Below are 22,799 nucleotides of genomic sequence, written 5' to 3'. Positions count from 1 at the left end.
TGCCATAGTATACTGTTTTTAATCATTGACATACATTTACAGCAGTTGGTCAAAATATTGAAATCATCACATAAGGTAACAATACGATGTAATATTCACTTGGTAGTCCTTTGACAGTAATATTGTATTCAATGTGTTGAGGAAAAAAAGGCAAACAAGTTTTGGACAAAGGTGAGGGAATTTTCATTCCACCCCTGAACCAAACCTGCTCCAGCTTTTTTAGAAATGATAGCAGGGGGAAGCTGTTGGTCGTTAGATTTAAAACCCCACAAACTCCAAGACCTCAAGTGTTTTTTTTTTCAGGAACAGCTCTTCAACTGATCCAACATGATCCACATAAGATCACTCCACCAGCCAATCAATGTGTATCCAGATAGTGTTGCTCTAATTAGAGACCATTGTTCTGAGCACCGTTTGAGGCAGTTCATTCATCAATATGAAATTAAACAGCAGCCACTTAGCATGGGATTACTATCTTGGGTTCATTCGTGCTGAAATCAATTCATTTGCATAGCTCACTCCAATCATGCCTTGAGGGTGCGAGTTGGAGTCCCTAAGAGGTGTTTCTAAGCAGTTCATAGGACTCGAGGTGTGGATGAGTATGTGTATGAGGTGGGGATGAGGGGGCATCAAGAGGAAAAGACACAAAGCAATAACTGTGAAATTACTACCGATTTCTTCCCAGGAAAAGTCACTTATCGCAAATCAAACACAGTAAATGAAAGGAGCTGTGCAAATCAAACACTGTATCTGAACCACCTGGGCAATATCCAGCAGCTCATAAAACATGTTCTGAGACCCCTATTTCCCATCCTGCCTTGACACAGGCATAGGCACTTCAAATTGCAATGAGAGATGTCATCGCTTCGAATGTATGATCACAAATGTATCATTAGAAAAGATGAGAGCTGTTTGATTTTTTACTGCAACTGTATCTCTGCCCTTGTCTCGAGCTTTGACACTAACTATCTTTATCTGACACATATATGCTATATCATATATGCTGTACATTTATGAATGTGCATGCAGCACTTGTCCCAATATTCCCACTATCTTTCTGGGGATGATGTAATGGCAATGTGTGTATGAGAAAATTTAAAACAATGAGGCATTTTTTATGAATGCACAAAATCACACATGACAGTCAAGACATTGTAGTCATAAAGTCATCCCCCAAGAAAACACAGCTTTTATGTTAAAATAACTACAAGGATTTATGATTAAAAAGAGCTTTTAACAGACCAGGGTCATTGTGGAGGCTGTAGCTCAGGAGGAAGAGCAGTCACCCACCAATCGGAAGGTCGGTGGTTCGACTCCGGCTTCCTCGGGCTACATGTCGAAGTGTCCTTGGGCAAGACACTGAACCCCACATTGCCTACCGATAAATCCATTGGTGTATGAATGTGTGTGTGAATGATTAGAAAGCACGTAGTGTGTGTATAGACATAGACGTGCTGTGTGAATGGGTGAATGTGGCATGTAGTTAGAAGCGCTTTGAGTGGTCAGCTAGACTAGAAAAGCGCTATACAAGTACAGTCCATTTACCATTGTGTCAAACGGTCCGACAGGAGTGGAATCATCGTTAAATTGATTAACTAACCCCTAATATTTCAAAGAACCCAGCTCACAATGACATATGACATGACCCACATAGAAGCCAGCAACTGCTTTATTCAGCAAGATCTGCATCAGCTCGTCCAAAAATGATAGGACCGTGCTAATTTAGGGAAGAAAATGTCTCTTAAACTGAATTTCTGCCGGACTTAAAGTTTCAATCAAATCTTATTTATAAGCAATGGCACATAAGAATTTGAATATTTTATCCACTACTAGTAGGACTATTAGGATTCAAGACAACACACATCTCCATTCATCTATAATAATGGCAGTCTGTATCATCCCTGCTGTTCGCTGGGAAAAAGGGCACAAATTAGACGTCTTAGTCAAAAACAATTCATGTTTGATGGGATTGATTGTTTCGAGACAAAACAACACTCACAGATCAGCTGAAGATTTGAAAGTTAAATCAGTTGGAGAACACCAAAGGTGACTAAAGGGTGGATGCACATGGTGAAATTCTTCATTTTAAGATAATACTACATGTTTTTTTTTCTGTCAAACTCTGCTATATTCTAGTCTGACAAGAGCAAACCTAAACTTCACTAACGAGAGACTACAGCTCTCGCACAGAGACACACGGATTAGCATGGCATTGATCAGTCACTGTGACACTACTCATTAAACAGAGCAATCAACACTGTTACCTGTACTGAATCTCAAACAACCAGTTCTTATCATATGTGTGATAGACTCATCTCATCTGGGTTTCCTTGTTTCTTTCATTGCTTTGGCAGCACATCTCCATTTGGAGAAGAAGTTTTTACAACTAATTACCCAGAGTCATTTTCAGTTTCTTCCTCACATAATTCCTACCGTGGCTCCATCTACCTTCGAACTTAAAGGGGAACTCCGGGGCATTTGATGCGCATAAACAGCATGTCACTTACCTCTTGTCGGTGGGCGCGCGCATGTTAAAGCCCAAAACAGTCAATGGCCGATAATCCCATATAGGCTACAAAACAATTATCTTCTCTAGAAAAACTGCGTTCAGGTATTTAAAACATTACAACAATATTACTGGGCATGTATTGTTGTAATGTTTTAAATACTTGAACGCAGTTTTTCTAGAGAAGATAATTGCTTTGTATATGGGAGTATCGTCCATTGACTCTTTTGGGCTTTCACATGCGCGCGCCTACCGACAAGAGGTAAGTGACATGCTGTTTATAAAGTTGTTTTGTAACGTCCCCATGCCAGTAATGTGAGAACCATGCATATGGTTTTGATGGTAAGGCTTGTGACTTTATTGTCGGATGGTTTATAAAGTGGTGTGACGTTTCTGCAGTGTGCAAGTTGTTGTTTTACGTGGAAGGTTTAGCTCTTGCCCCTTAGCCACCACGTATTTGGTTAGCATGACAGGCTGCGCAAACAGCGCAATCGCTTCACAGGAAGCGCCGATTTGCACCGGTCTGTGTCCTACCGTCAGTATTTGACAACCTCTAGCAATGGAAATGCGCTTCAAATGCCCCGGAGTTCCCCCTTAACTGAGACCCAATTAGCCAGAAAAGAAACCCCTGTGAATGCTTGCAGAGTGTAGCTTGCTGACGTCTTTCCTCAACGGCAGCTTTGTCACGAGAACTCTTCTAGAAGCCCCTTTCTGTTAACTGCACATTTAACATGTTCAACTCCTTATCTTTACCCCTCGGCTGGGTGTTTCTTAGCACTGTAATGTTAAAGTTACCCTCTGATAAAAGTTTTTCATTTTTGTTTTCCACCATTTTAGTCAATGTATTCACGAATGAGACTGGCTTTAAGACAAGCACACAGGAATTATATGCTGACGGGATGTTTCTTTTTTGAGATACTTTCAAACAAAAGCATGTTTTTGAAGGTGTGTGCAAAAGCAGGTGTATCTTCCTGAGACGAGACAAGCTGTGTTGTGACATGTTATGACATATCTGGTGTCAAAATGGAGATGAGGGAGGTTCAAGCCTCTTTATTGGGACAAAACTGATTAAATACTTTAGCATCATTGCGGCAAGGTGAAAACATCAACCTGGTAAGCCTGATGAACAGAGTAAAGTATCTGGGCAGACATGAGTCAGAAGGCTTCAATGGTAGCATTTTTTTTACTTGTCTTAAGTTATTTCCATTATCGTGCTGTATGTTGCATCATACACACAGAAAACAAAAAAACTCTCCACAGTGAGAGGCTGTTTCGCTTGCTTTACAGGGAGAATTAATCTGCGTTTCAGATTAGGAAACTTGAATGAATGAAATGAAGAACAATATAATCTTCATCAATCCATCAAATCAATCCAAATTTTTTTTATTCATTTTTTTTTTATTTTATTTTTTTATACCAAAAGCAGCAGCGTGTTAGATAACCTCACAAAATGCTTGCTTTCATGTCAGGATAACATTTTTTGACATTCTATCAGTCGCAGTCACCCAGAGCACGGTAGCTTTGGCTCTGCTCCCAACAGGCTTTTGTGGAAGGAAGAAACCTCGGCACCTTCTCTCTTCTTTTTTTCTCTTGCTAAAGGTCCACTTTACCTAATGGTCTTCAAGATAAAATGTCTCCTGTTTCAAGTGCAGCAGCAAACTCAACGCATGGATGCCTGTGACATCTGCCCTTGGATACTGCAACACTTTCACTCACAGCAGCTTCATATTTCATCTCACATATCAAACTTTTGTAACTTTAAACTTTCCCTTAACGTGAACTCTTGATGATAATACTTTGGTAATGTGTTTACTTTTCCTTTGTCTGCTTATTGCAGTTCCTTGCATTCCTATGTCTGACTCACCAGATTTAAAGCCTGTCATTGCTCACGCTGGTGCCTTTCGATAATCATATCCCCAGATTTTAATTACTAAGCAGCCTTGCGCAAATTTGTCTGCAGCTAAATGATGCTTTTCAGCCAGAAAATTAATAAAATTCCTTACAGCGTTATTCGTGCTTTAGAACGACTCCGCAGGCAACTCCATTCTTCTTTGCTTTATTGTTTTTATCCTCTCCCCCTCGCATACACATGCTTTCCCAATCATGACTGCTACGGTGCATAATTGGTGGTTAGTAAAAGGCAAGCACGTCTATTACAATCACCTCAAATATGACTAAAAACACACAAGATATGCAGTATTTCCAAAAGCATGATGATGAATTAAAAGTCTTCTGTGATAACTGAAACCAGGAACCAAGAACTGCACAATTCAATATCTTTTTGACTGTTAGAGACACTGTTATTTGCATAAAATGTACTTGATTTTCTAAACTAGTCAGTTACCTCTCACCTCTTGCAACCAGGGCTCTAAGTATTCACAGTGAAAGTGTCTAATGTTCCTCTCATGGGCACATAGAATCAAATAGCTTGGCTAAGAAGTGCTACTTCAATAAAGCTGCTATAAACAAACATGTTGACTTTGGATCCAAGGACACTTAAAAAGAAGAAAAATTTCCTTGTGAGTAATATGTTAAACAAAAATACAATAAGGCGCACTGGTTTGCAAGAAGTACCAAAAAAAGCAATCAATGAAATGGTGCCTACGTGTTTTAACTCACGTTTTCAATCAAACTTCACATATATTTTTGAGCATGTGTTATTGATCAACCAGGACAGCTCAACCTCTCTTTCGTCCTCTATTCTACAACATTTTTCTTCATTTTCATTTTACACGTGCTATGTTGGGTAGCATATCAACAGAAAAATGTATTGGCATCCACAGAGACATGCAGCCTCTGTTTGATTTGAACACTTAAAGGTAGGGTAGGAGATCCTGGATTTTGAGTCCAGCGAAGCTGCATTTTGAAAATACACAGGTAAAAAGTCCCAACCCTTTTCTTCACTTTCCCCCCGAAGGCACGCCTCTAGAGTACATGAACGCGCACGAGCACGAAGGTGCACGAGCGCTGTTCTGACAGCAAGCATCGATCGTTGCCGTATTTAGTATTTAGTATTTAGTTTATGCTAACTATACGTTTAATAATGCTAGGTGCTAGCCAAGCTGGCTCTAGTTTAGCTTCCTGCCAAGCTTCTAGACGCGTAATTCGTTCACGGAGCAGGGTACGCGCACAGGGGGATGGAGGGGGAGGGAGGAGCAGGTTGCAGTTTGATAGACGGCATCAGAATCCAATCATTGTGAACGGTCCGTTCACAATGATTGGATACTGTTTTTCCTAGATTGTACGTTCTAGAGACCACTAAAACTTTTCATATTTGTGTCAAAACTTTTAATTAATTGGTTGCAATGGGGGTGTGAAGAGTATTTCAAGCAATATGTAAAAAAATGTTCCAGAAAAAGATCCCCTACCCCGCCTTTAAGAGACAAATAAGGAACAGTAATAATGTGAATGTTTGAAGAAATGTTTGAAGATATATTCTGGTTTGTTGAGTTGATGCGAGTAACACATTTCAAACTGAACACGTGCAAGATAGAAACTGTAAAAATTTAGAAACATGTCACACAAACAAAACTTGGTGAAGCATCTCCAAACTAATGAAGTTAATTGGCAACGGGACTATAACATGATTTCCCACGAAGGGAACATCCCAGAGTGGCTCCCAGAGTTCACCACACTGTGAGAGACTATGTGGTGAACAGTTTAAGGATAATGTTTTTTAAATGTAAAAGTATTAAGAATTTGGGGATTTTATCCTCTCAACCTGGAGTCACTAAACCACCAGGCCAGGGCATAAAGAATATTACTGGCGCTCAAGTGGTAGAGTGAAAAGGAATCTGAAAAAAAACAAGGATAAAATCTAAACATATAATACTGAACTGTTTTTTTTTTCTGAAATGACACTGAACGCAGTATTGAAAATGCCACTCTGTTACCATCTCACATTTTCCCATTATTCCTTCAGGGGACTGTCTCCCACGTATTCAGGTAAATTGGTAAGATGCATTTGCTTAAAGGGGAACTGCGGTATTTTCAACATTAAGCCTCTTTTCTGAGTCGTCTGCAATGTTTTAGAACCCCCCTCACCGCTTTTTTGATGTTTACTGTTGTCTCCGGTATTTGCCTAATTTTGATTTTTCTCAACCTGCTTCAGAATGGCAAGTCATGCGCATGTCCAAAAAGGTCCGTAAAAGCACCATAAACGTCTGTTTTCAAAATCATCAACTCACCGGAGTGGTTACTTGTGTGCACTGGTAATCCATATCAAATTTCGTTGCGAAAAGTTGCTTCTGTCGTGTTTTATTTGGCAGCTCGTTCATGCTCGCACTATTTTCTTAGCGGTGGCGGAGTAATATCAACGAACATCCAGTACAAAATGATTGTTATGATGCATAACCATAGCAACAAGGTGGTTTACAACAGGGAGCAGCTGATTAACATTGGAAAAGCAGAAATAATTCGACAACTGAAGCCAGAAATCCCACTGGAATTGAAAAGGAGGCGTCGTGGATGCAGAGCAGGAGCAAAGAGGAGAGAAAGAAAGAAGAAGTTCAAACCATCTCTGCCATCCGTCATCATGGGCAATGTAAGATCGTTAGCTAACAAGTTGGATGAACTTCTAGCCTTGACAAGGACTCAGCAAGAATATCGGGAATGTAGCATTATGTGTTTTACTGAGACATGGCTGCAGGATCATATCCCCGACTCCAGCGTCTCTCTGCCGGGCTTCCTGACTGTACAAGCAGATCGAGATTTAAAGAGTAGCAGGAAAAGGAAAGGGGGTGGATTGGCAGTGCTTGTCAACAACAGATGGTGTCACCCAGGACATGTTACTGTGAAGAGTCGTCTCTGCAGTCCTGACATTGAACTATTGGCAGTAGGTTTTCGTCCATATTATTTGCCAAGAGAGTTCACCAGTGTTGTTTTGGTGGCTGTTTACGTTCCACCCTCAGCTGTTGCCGACACTGCATGTGATGTCATCAGTTCCGTTGTTGCTCAGATACAGACACAACACCCCAATTCTTTTGTGGCAATATCTGGTGATTTTAATCATGCCTCACTCTCTGCTACACTGCCAACTTTTCAACAGTTTGTCAGCTGCTCTACCAGAGAAAACAAGACATTGGATTTGTTTTACACAAATGTCAAGGATTCATACATTTCCAAATCAAGACCTCCCCTGGGTAAATCAGATCACAACCTTGTTTTTCTCTGCTCAGCATATAAACCCCTTGTTCAGAGACTACCTGTCACAAAAAGGACTGTTAGAAAGTGGTCACATGAAGCTGAAGAAGCCTTACAGGCTTGTTTTGATGCAACCGATTGGATTTCTCTTTGTAAGCCACATGGAAAAGACATTAATGCCATGACTGAGTGTGTGACTGACTATATAAACTTCTGTGTGGACAACACCATCCCCACCAGAACAGTGAGATGCTTCCCTAATAACAAACCCTGGATCACCAGTGAGCTAAAGGAACTATTGAACAAGAAAAAAAGAGCCTTTAGGGAGCGAGACAGGGAGTTACTGAGGAGTATACAGAAGCAGCTCAAAGTCAAGATCAGAGAGAGCAAGGAGGTGTATAGAAAGAAGCTTGAGAGTAAACTGCAGAGGAACAATATCAGAGATGTGTGGTCAGGAATGAAGAAGATCACAGGCCTCAAGCAGAGGGAGGATCGGATGGATGGAAGTCTGGACAGAGCAAATGAGCTGAACACAGTCTTCAACAGGTTCAGTTCAGGAACAAGCTCACCATCCTCCCCTCCTGTTCCCAGCCAAAGAGACATCCCACCCTCCTCTGACCCACAGCTTTCCTGTAACATCTCCACCTCCACCTCAGTCATGGATTCTTCTGCTTCCACTAGTTTGTCTTCAACCCAATCAGGAGATGCTGCTGTCCCCTTTGCCTCCCCCTCCCACTTTTCTGTTTCTAGAAGTCAGGTGAAGAGGCAGTTGGAGAGACTGAACCGGAACAAGGCTGCAGGTCCAGATGGTGTCAGCCCCCGAGTCCTGAAGGCCTGTGCAGAGCAGCTCTGTGGGATTCTGCAACACCTTTTCAACCTTTGCTTGACCCAAGAGAAGGTACCACTGTTGTGGAAGACATCCTGTCTGGTTCCGGTACCAAAGAAAACTCACCCTTCAGACATCAATGACTACAGACCTGTTGCCCTGACATCCCACATCATGAAGGTCCTGGAGAGACTCCTGTTGACCCACCTGTGTAAGCAAACCAGCACATATCAGGACCCCCTGCAGTTTGCTTATCGCCATGGAGTTGGAGTTGAAGACGCTATCATACACCTGCTTCAACAAACCCACTGTCATCTGGACAAAGCAGGCAGCACTGTGAGGATCATGTTCTTTGATTTCTCCAGTGCATTTAACACAATCCAGCCTGATCTGCTTCGTCTGAAACTCCAGAAGACTCAGGTGGAGGCCTCAACAATCACCTGGATTAATGACTACCTGACAAACAGACCACAGTTTGTCAGACTGAAGAATTGTGTGTCTAACCAGGTGATCAGCAGCACAGGAGCACCACAGGGGACTGTACTCTCACCATTCCTTTTCACTCTGTACACTTCAGACTTCCAGTACAAGTCAGACTCCTGTCATCTACATAAATATTCAGATGACTCTGCAGTTGTCGGGTGTATCAGAGATGGACAAGAAGCTGAGTACAGAGAGCTGGTGGACCGCTTTGTGGCATGGTGCGGGAACAATCATCTCATCTTGAATGTTAACAAAACAAAGGAGATGATTGTAGATTTCAGGAGAAACAGGGTCAGATCAAACCCTGTTTCCCTCATGGGAGAAGAAGTGGAGGTGGTTGAGGAATATAAATACCTTGGTGTTCTTGTGGACAACAGACTGGACTGGAGACACAACAGTGAAGTCATCTACAAGAAACGACAGAGCAGACTGTACTTCTTGAGGAAGCTAAGGTCCTTCAAGGTTTGCAACAAGATGTTGCAGATATTCTACAAGTCTGTTGTTGAGAGCGTCATTTCCTCTTGCGTCATCTGTTGGGGCAGCAGCATCAGAACCAGGGACCTAAAAAGACTCAACAACCTGATAAAGAAGGCTGGTTCTGTTCTGGGGACGACTGTGGAACCTCTGGAGACAATAATGCAAAGAAGGATTTTGCATAAAATCAAGAGAATTATGGACAACCCTGAACATCCTCTCCATGAGACTGTTATCGGAAAACAGAGTCTCTTCAGTCAAAGGCTTCTTCAGTTTGGATGCAAAACGGACCGCTACAGGAAATCATTCCTGCCCACAGCCATCAGCATCTATAATAACTCCTTGATTTAATTGAGCTACATCAACATTTAATTTCCCTCTGGGATAAATAAAGTATTTTGAATTAGAATTTAATTGAATTGAATTATGGTGCTTTTACGGACCTTTCTAGACATGCGCATGACTTGCCATTCTGAAGCAGGTTGAGAAGAATCAAAATTAGGCAAATACCGGAGACAGCAGTAAACATCAAAAAAGCGGTGAGGGGGGTTCTAAAACATTGCAGACGACTCAGAAAAGAGGCTTAATGTTGAAAATACCGCAGTTCCCCTTTAACTCATATAAGGCCATTTTATTTGTCCATATACTGTATTTCATGTGTATATCATCAATGGAATTAAATCAATCTACAGCAGAGGACAAATAGTTCAGTAATGCACATCTATATCATTATGACAATTTGCCAAATGCTAATATAATCTAAAAGCTTTGGGACAGCTACTCTACATGAAGTACAATTACCATGTTCGTTTAGCTGTGCTGTTCGAAAAGATACTAAAGACTCTAAAATGCCCAAATTATGGTTACTGCTCAACTTGCCCATTGAATTGGATCACTGTCCTTGTCCCTGTATACATGTTATGTCCGACGCCATGACACTGTGGACTGTATGAGAGAACATTCAAGACGTTCTGCTGTTCATAACTTTCTCTTTTGGAGATCATCGGGCATGTCAGTATAGTCATGTTCACTGCACAGACGTTCTTAAGTTTCTTGAACACATTTTGTCAGATGATGAGATATGAAATCAGGCTTTTATTGGAGCAGAACGGCAGTCTGGAAAAGCTTCAAATTACCACAAATTGGCACATAGTCTTAATGGGCTGATTTTCATCACAAATTCTGATTTGTGTGTGTTTGCTGTTAGCTGTCAGACAAAAATAAACAGGGAAAATATTTATGGCTGTATTTTAAAAAAACAAAACAAAAAAAACAGTTTTCAGATGCTATCATATGTTTTTTGGTTGGAATAACGTGTTAACATGCATTTTAACAGTCCAATTGTAGTTGGACCAACACAGTCATTTGGTTTATTCAAGTACTGTAAACACACACCCTGCCATTGAACCCACAGCCACTTTAGCTGTTTCTTCAAACAACATTGTTGAGCAACACATGCTGCCATCCATATGAAATCTTTGGAGGATCTTGTTTGGGGCAGCCGTGGCTCAGTGGTAAGAGTCAGTTGTCCAATAACTGGAAGGTTGGCAGGTTCAATTCCCACTCTTGTCACTCAACTCAAACTGACAGCTGGAGGCTGGAGGCCAGGCACCGCGAACAGCTGCCCACCGCTCCAGGTTGGCATTGGTCTCTATGAGTGTGTGAGCCTGTGCATGTGTGTGCCAACAGGTTAAAGGCAGAGGACAAATTTCATATGTATGCATGACAAATAAAATCTGATCTTAATCTTTATTGTATAAAGAAAATGCCAAACCAAATTCTGTGGTGTCAACAGAAGAGCTAAAGCAACAGGGAGGTAAAATGGCCCCTGTCACAACTTTTTGGAAACATTTTTCTGGCATCAAATTAGAAATGAAAAAACAAACAACAAAAAAAAATAAACAAAAACAAAATATGTTCTATTGAGTTATAAAGGTTTTCAGGTCTTTCTACTGTAATTCACATTTCAAATATTGTCCAAACTTTTGGGGAACTGAGATTTTGATCCTTCAATTATTCAATTCCAAACCTGCTCTTCCTAAAGGTTTGACTGGCATCTGAGCACTAAAAGCTGTTATTCGGTCCTTTAACCCGAAATGGCATCCATTTCTTTATAAAAGGGAGTAAGTTTTCTCATTAGCACTACAGGCACTCTCTCTCTAGACTTGTTTCAGTCCAGCTGTGTCCACGGCTGCCAGCAGCTGGCTCAGCTCCAGGCTGTCTGTCACAGGGTCAGCTCAGAAAAACGACCACTCACAGCCTGTAAAACACTGCTGATAGCTAAAACACTCACATCATCCATCATGGAGGTGCAAAGACTGTACTTGTCCCTGAGGGGCTTTCCAAACGCACACAAAGATGCACATATGCACACACAGTAAGATGCAAACACACTTTGCTTTGAGTCATTGCATACTGAGAGGTATCGATTAGTTCTCTGTGATTAACACACACTCCCGCAGGGAATAAATTAATGCGAATGAAATCATTTACTGAGGTGGTTTTGGTGGCAGAGGTACATGAGTCTGCTTTTCATATTCTATGATGGAGACAAAAAACCTAATAGCACACCAACTTATTTGGATTTCCTGTAAGCAAAGGGAACAAATTTCAGTTCCCACGGGCACAAAAGCCGCTTTCGGACAGACCGTTCTAAGAAAGTAGTTATCAGAACTACCCTCCTCGAATTTCGTTCTGATAACTATCCTTCCCCAGCGGAACTGTTTCAGTCTGCATTCGCACATAAGTCGGGACCTGATAGGGACTGATGCGCCGCGCGCAGCCGTCTGCTTCAGTGACGTGTTAGCCGTTAGCCGTTAGCCGTTTAGCGCTACATTCAAACACAAAACAAAACGGTAAAAGTAATGAGAGTAGAAAAAACACCCCCAAGAAGCTAATATGGAGAGCGGGGAGGCCACTGTGTTTATGGTCTGCATGATGGTGATATTAATCATGGACAATCACATCAGGCGTCTAATATCAAGGCTGGAAAAGCTCACAGAGAGAGTCAGGAGATACTTTTTCATTTCATGAAGGAAGAAAGGAGAGCAGCGCTGCAGACAAATGAGACCAGTGTAAGTTTAACTTATTAAACACCCGCCGGTTGTGTCCGTGTATGAGTAAACATTTCAGCCGTGATAGCATGACATGGGGCGTAGCTACCGACCACCACACACCTCCGTTAGATTCGTTCTATAAGAACTATGAAAAGACCCGACCTCGGAGAAGGAGCTAAATAGTTATAGGAACTAAGGGAGAAAGCCCCGAGTTCCTGTATGTCCGAACACGGGAGAAAAAGGCCCCGCGGATTAAAAGGTTATTAGAACTGCCAAAGGTTCCTACAGTCCGAAAGCGGCTAAAGACTTTATTTTAGGATCAGGGTTAGTATTAGATTATGGTTAGGCATTCAGTTTTGATGCTTAAGATTAGGGATTGTAAATAAAAGGGCTTAAGTAAATCCTATATATAATACCACATTATTAGAACAAAAAAATGCAGCCAAATTTGTTAACGTTGTGTTTTCAGTCCTTACTTTGCTTTTGTTTGATCACTGAAGTTGAATTGAGGGTTGAAATCTTTACAAAACACCTATTTGGTGCCATGGAAAAGCAGTGAACAAACCTGTGTTTCCCCTGCTCTGCTTCATCTTTCAATTATAACACACATACACAAGCACCCACCCACACACACATACACACACACACACACACACACACACACTCACGCACAAAATGAATGAGAAAAAAAATCAGCAAAGACACTAAAGCTCGGGTAGATTATTTCATTATACCTAATCATCTTTATTTTGGTGCTTATACTAGTATCTAATTACCATCCTGATTTATTCAAGCATGCTTTCATTAGCCATTTCACATAATTTTCTGTAACATGGCTCTAACCTCTCTGTATCCCTGCTGGTCTCTTAACAGATTGTGGACCGAAAAAATAAGCATTGGGGTCATCAATGATCAGCAAAGGAAATGCAGACAATTGAGGTTAGAAAAACATGTGCCCATTATTTTCACTAAGCCTGACCATTGTCTGACAGTTTTTTTTATAAAGGAAAACCATTTCAGACCGAACAGTGCACCTCATTGTCCAAAGTTCATGCCATTAATGGATTGATAATGTAATTTGTTCAAAGTAACCTCAAACTGGAACCAAAACTGCTTCCACTGGTTGGGCAAGTGCCGGTCTCTCGTTTCTCTCTCATTTGCATGTATGAGTTTGTGAGTCTGTCACTGAGGCAAATTTAACAAAGCTTTGGATGAAAGCCCAATGAATGCTTTCTGTTCGGTCCTTGAAAGCCACCCTCTCTCCACATGCTTTCTGACCTCAGAACAGAAGAAAGAGCTGCATCCACTTTGTACCTGACAAGTATGTTCACTTCGCACTGCAAGGTGTGAAAGTAGTGTGTGTTTAAAGTTTCCCTCAGGCTTTTTGCACTTCAGATGTGGCATTTTGAGCAGCTTCTTGCTTTAATACATTGTTGACGATGCACACAGAAGACGACTAAAATTTTACGTCAAGATATTCTATTACCAAAAACACTCAATCTAATCGGAAATTGTTTAAAGGTGACATATTTTACCTCTTTAAACAAGTTAAAATTGGTCTATGGGCTATACAAAACATGTTCATGAAGTTCTTTGCACAAAATCACATAAATCACATAAAAAGATTTCACCAGCTCTATTCTTGCCAGTTTCAGCCTCCCCAAATTGAGCCGTTTAAAGGGTTCTGTCACTTTTATGCAAATAAGCTGTTGCTGGCCACGCCCCGCCCTGCTCATGGGAAGCCTCTGGCTGCCTGTACTGTTTACCCTGAACGTTTCACTCGTGAAAAAGACAGCAAACAGAGCCGGTATCCAACCACATATGTTTGACCCTGAGTCGGACCCCGATCCCGAACAAGAGGCAGAGGATCCACCGGCACAAACAGCAAGAATGCAGCAAGCGGTTTCTGAATGTTAAGTCAACTTTTTAAATATACTTATTTGTTACCATCGCATCTCTCCTTAGTTGTCAGCCTACCATGTTTAGTCTGCCACAACTATGTAGTCTAATAAGGATATTTTTAGAAACATAATGCCATCTCTTTGCAACATTTAGTATTTGCTAGCATTTTAAACTTTACAAAGCTCACAACAATCAAATAGCTTTTTTTAATATCATAGGTGCACTTGTGGAAATTGTGGGGCAATGCCAACTGAGGCTGAGCGTATATGCTGCCAGGAAATATACCACACACATCCAGGCTCTCACGCCCTGCGCACACACACATCCAGCCCGCGTTTCAGCACCTCTGCTCGGGCACCGCGCCCCGAACCCTGGTCCGGCCGACAAAATCTTGGATCGAGGGCTGACTTTCAATAGATCGCAGCGAGGTAGCTGCTCTGCTACGTTTGAAACCCTGACCCAGAATCAGGTCGTCTGCAAGTGATTTAGCACCAGGTTCTCCACAAACATGCAAACCTGTCAAACGTGCACGATAAGAGAGGGGTGACCATCCTCCGGCCGCACCCCAGGCCCGTCACGAACGGCTCTCCGCAGCTGGCCTTAGGACACCTGCGTTACCGTTTTACAGGTGTACCGCCTTTATAGAACGGAGAGAAACATCTCTCAATCTAAGCAGGTACAGGGCTTACAGGAAGCGACGTTAGCTTTGGCTAAATAGAAACTGCAATTGAAACATGAAACTCATTATTTTAAAGTACTTACATCTCCTTCATCTGCTGACTTGCCACGGATAGTTGGCACAGAGACATCCGTCAGCAGAAGTTTGCTAGCTAGTCCTGACGTGTACTGTCCACTGAAAAGTGGTTCGCACACACCAAAAGATTCTTGCCAATTGTAGCAGGGACATGGCCATCAAAAATGAATTGGAGCCACGCAGTTCTTCGATTTTCTTTGCTCGTTAGAAAATGCAAAGATTTGTGTTGCTCCATGCAGCCAACAACACAACACTTCATGTGTGATTTTTCTTTCGTAGCCATTGCGCTCTGCTTGATGCTCTTTACACGATGGCGGTTCTTCAAATAATGTAGAGGGTGGGGAGTGGGTGGGGACTCGACAGGTATATGCAAATTCCCTTATTGTGACGTCACAATAAGGGAGCCATCCAAATGGCTCACAGCAGCATTTTTTTCTTGACACCAAAATCTTTCTACTGACCTACAGAAAATGGATGGATGGGTTTTTTTCATGCTTGGAGTGTTTAAAGGAACAGTAGAGGCCCAAATATGAACACAAAGACCCGCAAAAAGTGAGTTTTGCATAATATGTCCCCTTTAAAAAAAAGTGTAACATTGCTTTGAGAGTTTCATGTAAGGCTGACAAAAACAATGTAGTTGAGAGCTTGAAGCCACTCACATTAGCCTCTGTTTAACCAGAGACTCCCTCTTTGTGTCACTGGGCAATATCAAGTTGAAGCCTTAATTAAAGTCATTTATTGGGGTGACCAACTCTTGAAAAGTAATCATGAAGTGTCTGAGGCTTTTATCCCATGCATTTAATCACAGGCTCTGGCTTTACAGCCAGTATCCTCCTCTATACCTCTCAGCTCTCCCCAAATAAAAAGGCCAACTCATTTAAAAGAGCGCCTTGTGGCCCTTCAGAGGTGATATCATGTATTTGCCCCCCTTAGGCCTGTAAAATGAGTGCATGAGAAATGAATCACTTTCTAACCATGCCCGCGTGGACAACAATTTGTGTCCATCCTTATTGGCTTACTCAGCCTCTACCAATGTCCCTGTGTGAGGCTTGAGAGATTTCTGGAAGAGACCAACACACAGCCAAAACAGGGGGGGATATTACATGAGTTACTCTCTCCCAGGATGAGAGCACTATATGTCAGAAAAGCTACATGAACTTGCCCATCAGCATTATTGTTGTTTATGGCAACAGCATCTTAGTTGACAGTTGAGCAATTGTTTAATTTCTGACATTGCTCAATCGTGTCATTTTCATACCACCTCGCTCTTCCCTGTCAATTTCCCCTTGCCTGATTTTTTTGGAGATACTGACGCTCCCACAAAGACTGAAGGATTTATGGAAGACTCGCACACTCCATCATTGGAGCTGTCAAACTTCATTGAAAATGAAAAACCAGTGGGACTCATAAGACACTGAACCAAAGAAGAAAAGGAGGTGACAGGTAAAGGAGGTAAAAGGCGGCAAGACGTGGCATTAAGAGACATCAAAAAGTGATTGATGTGGCCGGTAGGTAAACTTTAATGGCCCAACTTGAATGGGAACGATTTACCAATATGTGATCAACAAGAGTGTTAAAGGATTAAGCCGTTCTGATCGGGCAGTTTGCCAGAGGTACTCATCGTATAGCTCATTTACCCTTTAGAGTTCTCCAAAAGAAATGCAGCAATCAACAGAAGCCTATCTGGATTGTGTGTGGAGGATCCATCGGTACTGCTCTGAGGACAGTAGTGTGTTTTCTTTGCTTCTGATCATAAATTTCTATTGATCTTTGTATAACTCCGTGGCCCATTTTTTAGGATGTGTCTATTTATGTGAGACAAGTTTTGGGAGATCTATTTTCCTTTTTTTGATATAGTCACTTTTTTATTTGCAGTCAACATCTTAGTTGGAAGTAACTATTATGCCAACATCCTGCATATGTTCAGTATAAGGTACTTAGGCCCTCCAGAAAAACGCGATTTTGCGATCGCTGATTTCATTGCAAAATCAGCAAAATACCGCTTATTTATGCGGGGGTCAATATTTTAAAAAAAATATTCACCTCAATAATCACATTTTCCACGCAAAATATGCGAAATATGCAGGACTCGCTTGATTTCACAATCTCCGCACTTTTCTGCATAAAGTTGGGAAGAGAAAAAAATGTCGAAAATTAATGAGAGACAAAATGAAAAAAGCTAATCGATCTCACCTACCGACGCACATTAGGCTTCTGCCAAAGACCGGGCAAACCAGTACCCCGATGTCTTGCACGAAAGCGGGGGGGAAACTATTCTGCACCCCGTGCAACTGTGTGTTGGAGCATAAAAGAAAATCGTCGGTGACGTGCCACTTAACCAGCGCGAACCATTTGAAAATGCTTTCTGCAGCTGCGGAAAGGAAAGCCAAAGCCAGACAGCTGACGTTCACCGAGGCATCAACCGCCAAAACCATTGTGAGGGCTACCAGAAACGAGGTGAGTAGCGTACAAGCTTGAAATTGGCCAAATAAAGAATAAATGAAACAGAATGAGACCGAGAAGTGTGTGTGTGTGTGTGTGTGCGTGTGTGTGCGTGTGTGTGCGTGCGCGTGTATTGTGAAACTGCTTTTGTTAAAATAAAAAAAAAAACTTCTGTGAAGTAACTTGGTTCCAGTATGCTTGTATATCATAGGAGGTCTTTAAAATGACTCTTTTTCATTCAGTAGCAGCATATTTTGCAACTTTGCATAATTCACAACTTTTTGCATAATTCGCAAGTTCCGCAACTTCTCGCAATTTCATGGCATAAAATCATTAAAAATCCCTGCATATTCAATCGCAAAATCCAGGATTTTAGCCCGCGTAATCAAGGATTTATGCCCGCGTTTTTCTGGAGGGTCTAACTTAAGCGTCAGTCCAAAAGTTTACACCAAATTCAATGTAGAAGGAATTTGGAAGTCAAAATTGGCCCAGGAAACTGCTATCCATTAGATGCTGGGTTCTGCGGGGGTTTAATACAATCCCAAGAAGACAGCTGCTGACCAGTTTTATAATACTTTAAATCTAAGTCCATATAAAGTCAATGTAAATGCCTCAAGGAGAAAAAGAGGAATATGATTGATTTATGCCTAAAAATAAGACATTATGAAAAGAAAGGTCACTTCATGGCTACAACAGAGCCGAGCTTTACACTCTGTGGCCTGCAATATAACCTACTGAATAAATGTCGGACAGCTTCTGTTTTTCAGCTGAACCATTTCTTACATTCGCAGCACAAAGACTTTTCATTTCCCGGAGTCGTCCAAGGTCAGTTGCACTTTGCTATTCTTACACGCTCTTGTACCGTAATTTAAAGCAGCTTCTACTTCTCTAGCTGTTCAAAAACATTTGACAGATAGATTCATGATGATGAATAATGAAAGTGTGAACCCTTCTGTTGCTGGACAACCCCCACCTTGAGTGGAGTAGATGTGGTTCTATAACTGTTATTAATCAAGAGCGCTGTTTTTCTACTTGACAGCAGTTTCTTATGTCTAACACTTCCATTGTACTACTCTCACTTAAAACTGCTCTCTGTTTTTGAGAAAGTATGACATGAAAGTTAACGACTGTCTGACGCAGAAGTGACGCAGTGTTAATATCTACAATGTTGCTCTCGCTCTAAATTTGAGGTTTGAGTTGTGATAGAAGAAGAAAAATTTGAGGCCTTTTGATGGCCCCTTTCTGAGCAGCTTTTTGCTTTTGCCTGAACATCAGATAAGCTTCTGATTTTTTTTGACCACTGTCTACTGTAGGTAGAATACTGGCTACTTATAAATACTATGAACCCAACTTAAAAAAAATTAAATAAATCCTCTTCAACCTGTTTTATAAAATTGTTATAAAAATCTGCTCGAGGATTTGGTGGCATAGTTGCGATCAGTGCTAAATAATGTAGGTCACAAAAAATAAACATATTTATATTTTTATTGATATTTCAATGAAATCACTGCCTCTGTGCATTTAGATGAATCATGTTAGGATTTATCTCTAAATAAACAAATGTTTTTCTCTTGATGCACCGGCTATTTTGTGGCAGTAGATTAATACTTGATGCCAATGTGTTAAATCACCTCATGTTATCAAAAACGAGGCACTTGAAACATATCAGATCATTTTGGAGTTGGAGCAAATAAATCTTGAACAACAGTTTCTTCTCTTAAATTCAAATACATTGGAAAAAAAGGAAAAATGTGTCTTGAGGACAAAGTTTTTGTGTTTCGAGTCTTTTCTATGATTTTATTTATTTGTTTTTTTTATTTACTCTGTTTTGTGTTCTGAGTTGGTATTCTGTTGAACTCTGTTTTGATTTTTCTGTCTTTTGGGTTTCTGGTCTTTTCATGATTCATGGTTTTTTGTATTTTGATTTTTTTTCCTAGTCTTCCCTGGTTTATCAATTTCTTAGTCTTTTGACTTACTTTGCCCCTGCATTCAGTCCAGTTTTTAGATTTCTTGTCATTACTCCATTCTCCTAGTTTTCCTCAGTTCCCCTGTTTTGGTCCTCAGCTCAGCTTTACATCCACTAAATGCCGTCTATCATTGAGCCCTGAGATTTATTACAGGCGACAGCTACAACACCCATCACTGTGACCTGTACTCTAAAGTTGAATGGACATCTTTGTCGAATAGGCGTGATAGGCATTGTTTTTTTTTAAATTGCCAAAGCTCTCTCTGGTCTACCATCTTACAATAACCCTTTGGTATCTTTTAAAACAACTCTTCATTATACACGCTCAAAGGACTGGCTCACAGTGAAAGTTCCTTCTGTTTGCACTGAATTTGGAAAGTCCAGTTTTTCTTACTGCGCACCTCAAACCTGGAATACCTTACAAAACCAACTGAAACTTACCACACGCATATCATTAGGAAATTTTAAATCCATAATTGCACCTTATTTTACTTCCTACTGCTCCTGTTTTTAATTAGACTTCTATGTTTTCGCAGTCTATCTTTGTCACTTCTGTTAAGATTATTGTATGTTCTAAATGTTTTAATCGTGTCTTCAAATTTGTGTTTTCTGTCTCTGCTATATTGTAAATGAGGTTGTTTTGTCAATTTATCTCTGAGTTTAAATAAAGGTTATATATGTACAAGATATGAATATACATATATACATATATATATATAGATATATATATATATATCTATATATATACACATACTGTATATATGTGGAGCTCCATTTCCACATATGTCTCCACTCAATCAGCTACAGCTGCAATCACTTCCTCATTTGTCCCCTCAGTATATATTCCACTTGGTTGGACTCAGTCCTTGTCAAAACCACACTGTTAAAATATTCAACATAATTCTCTGTAGTCTGTTCATTGCTAGTCTATTTTTTGCCCTTGGCTCAGCTGCATTTTTATGTCTTTTCTGTAGCAGAAAGTAAAGGGATCCTTTCTTGAAGACCTGCTGAGTTTTAAACTCCTTGTACAGCAAAACATTCAGTGGCAAGCAGCCAACCGTTTGGTCAGAATTGACATATTACATTATTAGTCTAACCATTATTCTTGCCTGTCATTCTAAAATTACACCTACACTAATGTTATTGCAGTTAGATTACACTCGCTGATATGCTGGTAAATTTATTCTTAACGGGCCAATGACAAAAAGTCTGATTTGGCACTGGGCTGATGTAGACCTCCTTTATTTAGTTTTATTGAACTCTCTCTGAATTGGTGCCAAAAGAACATACATTATGTATTCAAGTGAACACAGAGTTGTAGTCTTACACACTTCTCTGCAGCTTCCCACCTGCTGCCCAGTTTCTGTCTGAATTCTCAGATTTTTTTTATCCCAGTTAGTGCTGAGTACAGATAAAGTAATTGTAGTGAGTGACTTTAATATTCATGTAGATGTTGAAAATTACAGCCTTAAAGGTAGGGTAGGAGATCCTGGATTTTGAGTCCAGCGAAGCTGCATTTTGAAAATACACAGGTAAAAAGTCCCAACCCTTTTCTTCACTTTCCCCCCGAAGGCACGCCTCTAGAGTACATGAACGCGCACGAGCACGAAGGTGCACGAAGGGACACGAAGGTGCACGAGCGCTGTTCTGACAGCAAGCATCGATCGTTGTATTTAGTATTTAGTATTTAGTATATGATAACTATACGTTTAATAATGCTAGGTGCTAGCCAAGCTGGCTCTAGTTTAGCTTCCTGCCAAGCTTCTGGACGCGTAATTCGTTCACGGAGCAGGGTACGCACACAGGGGGAAGGAGGGGGAAGGAGGAGCAGATTGCAGTTTGATAGACGGCATCAGAATCCAATCATTGTTAACGGTCCGTTCAGTATGATTGGATGGTGTTTTTCCTAGATTGTACGTTCTAGAGGCCACTAAAACTTTTCATATTTGTGTCAAAACTTTTAATTAATTGGTTGCAATGGGGGTATATGTAATAATATGTAAAAAAATGTTCCAGAAAAAGATCCCCTACCCCACCTTTAATATTAACTGTAATTCTACATTAGATTCTATTGGATTTTTTCAAAGTGTACACAGACCTACTCACTGCCTTAATCACACCCTTGATCTTGTGCTGACTTATGGCATTGAGAGTGAACAGTTAACTCATTGGCTGCCAGCCATTTTCAGTTCAGAGACACCCATACTGCCTAGTGTTTTACAGTATTTTGACTGATTTTCCAAGACCCACAGAAAAGTGTGTCTTATGACTATGTACACACCGAAATTACCAAACGAAAGAGTAGACTCTTCTTTCATCAGGAAAAAAAAGTTTGTTTCTACCATTTTCAGTCCTTTAGTAATAGACAGTAGAACATAGGTTGGTTTCACCAAAAACAGCTGTTTGACCCAAAAAACGGAGAAAACAAGCTTTTTCTTTTTTTGTGCAAACAAAGTGGCACTGCTGCCACCTTGCGGGTAATTTTGCCAGTATATTCTCTGTTTAGTGTTTACAAGCCTAAGATTTAGTGACAAACTCCGCTAGATTGTCCCCCAGCCCGCTCCGTTATAAAACGCAATTGACGTCTATAGACGTCTTTGGCAGTCAGCGTTTTTTTTTAAATTGACGTCTATAGACGTCAATGGCACCGAAAGAGTTAACAGCATTCCCTCATAACCCTGTCTTATCTGACCATTTTTGGATAACCTTTGAGTTCACATTAATTGACTATACAGCTTATGAGAAGAAATTTACATTTAGAAGGTGTCTATCAGAGAATGCTGTAATGAGATTTAAAGAATAAATTCCACCATCATTTTCTTCACTGCCTTGTGTAAATATCATAGAAGACAGCTACATAAAATTTACTCCAGCAAAACTCGACTCTCTTGTTGACAGCACTACAGTTTCAATGTATATAACATTGGAGAATGTTGCCCCTCTGAAAAGGAAGGTAATCAGTCAGAAGAAGTTGGCTCCTTGGTATAATTCACAGCTGTGTGCTTTAAAGCAGACTGCAAGAAATCTGGAGAGACAGTGGCGTTCCTTTAATTTCTCCATTAGAGGAAAAAGAGTCTCTATTAGTGGGGAAAGATAGTCTAATAAAACATAAGAAAAGCCATTCGTAAAGCTAGAACTGCTAACGATTCATCATTGATAGAAGAGAATAAAAATAATCTCAGGTTTCTTTCCAGCACTGTAGCCAGTCTGATGAAGAGTCCGAGCTCTGTTGAGACATGTATTCCTTT

The 22,799-nt window shown here is 40.7% G+C and overlaps 1 protein-coding gene across 1 annotated transcript in view; it reads right to left on the bottom strand.

The window, feature by feature from the left end:
• The window catches only part of LOC142388585 (calsyntenin-2-like), a 355,755-nt gene that overhangs the window by 202,067 nt on the left and 130,889 nt on the right, over positions 1-22,799 (bottom strand). The window lies entirely within an intron of this gene.

This window comes from Odontesthes bonariensis, chromosome 9, assembly GCF_027942865.1.
Source record: "Odontesthes bonariensis isolate fOdoBon6 chromosome 9, fOdoBon6.hap1, whole genome shotgun sequence".
NCBI lineage: Eukaryota > Metazoa > Chordata > Actinopteri > Atheriniformes > Atherinopsidae > Odontesthes > Odontesthes bonariensis.
This window is presented reverse-complemented; position numbering and strand designations above follow the sequence as displayed.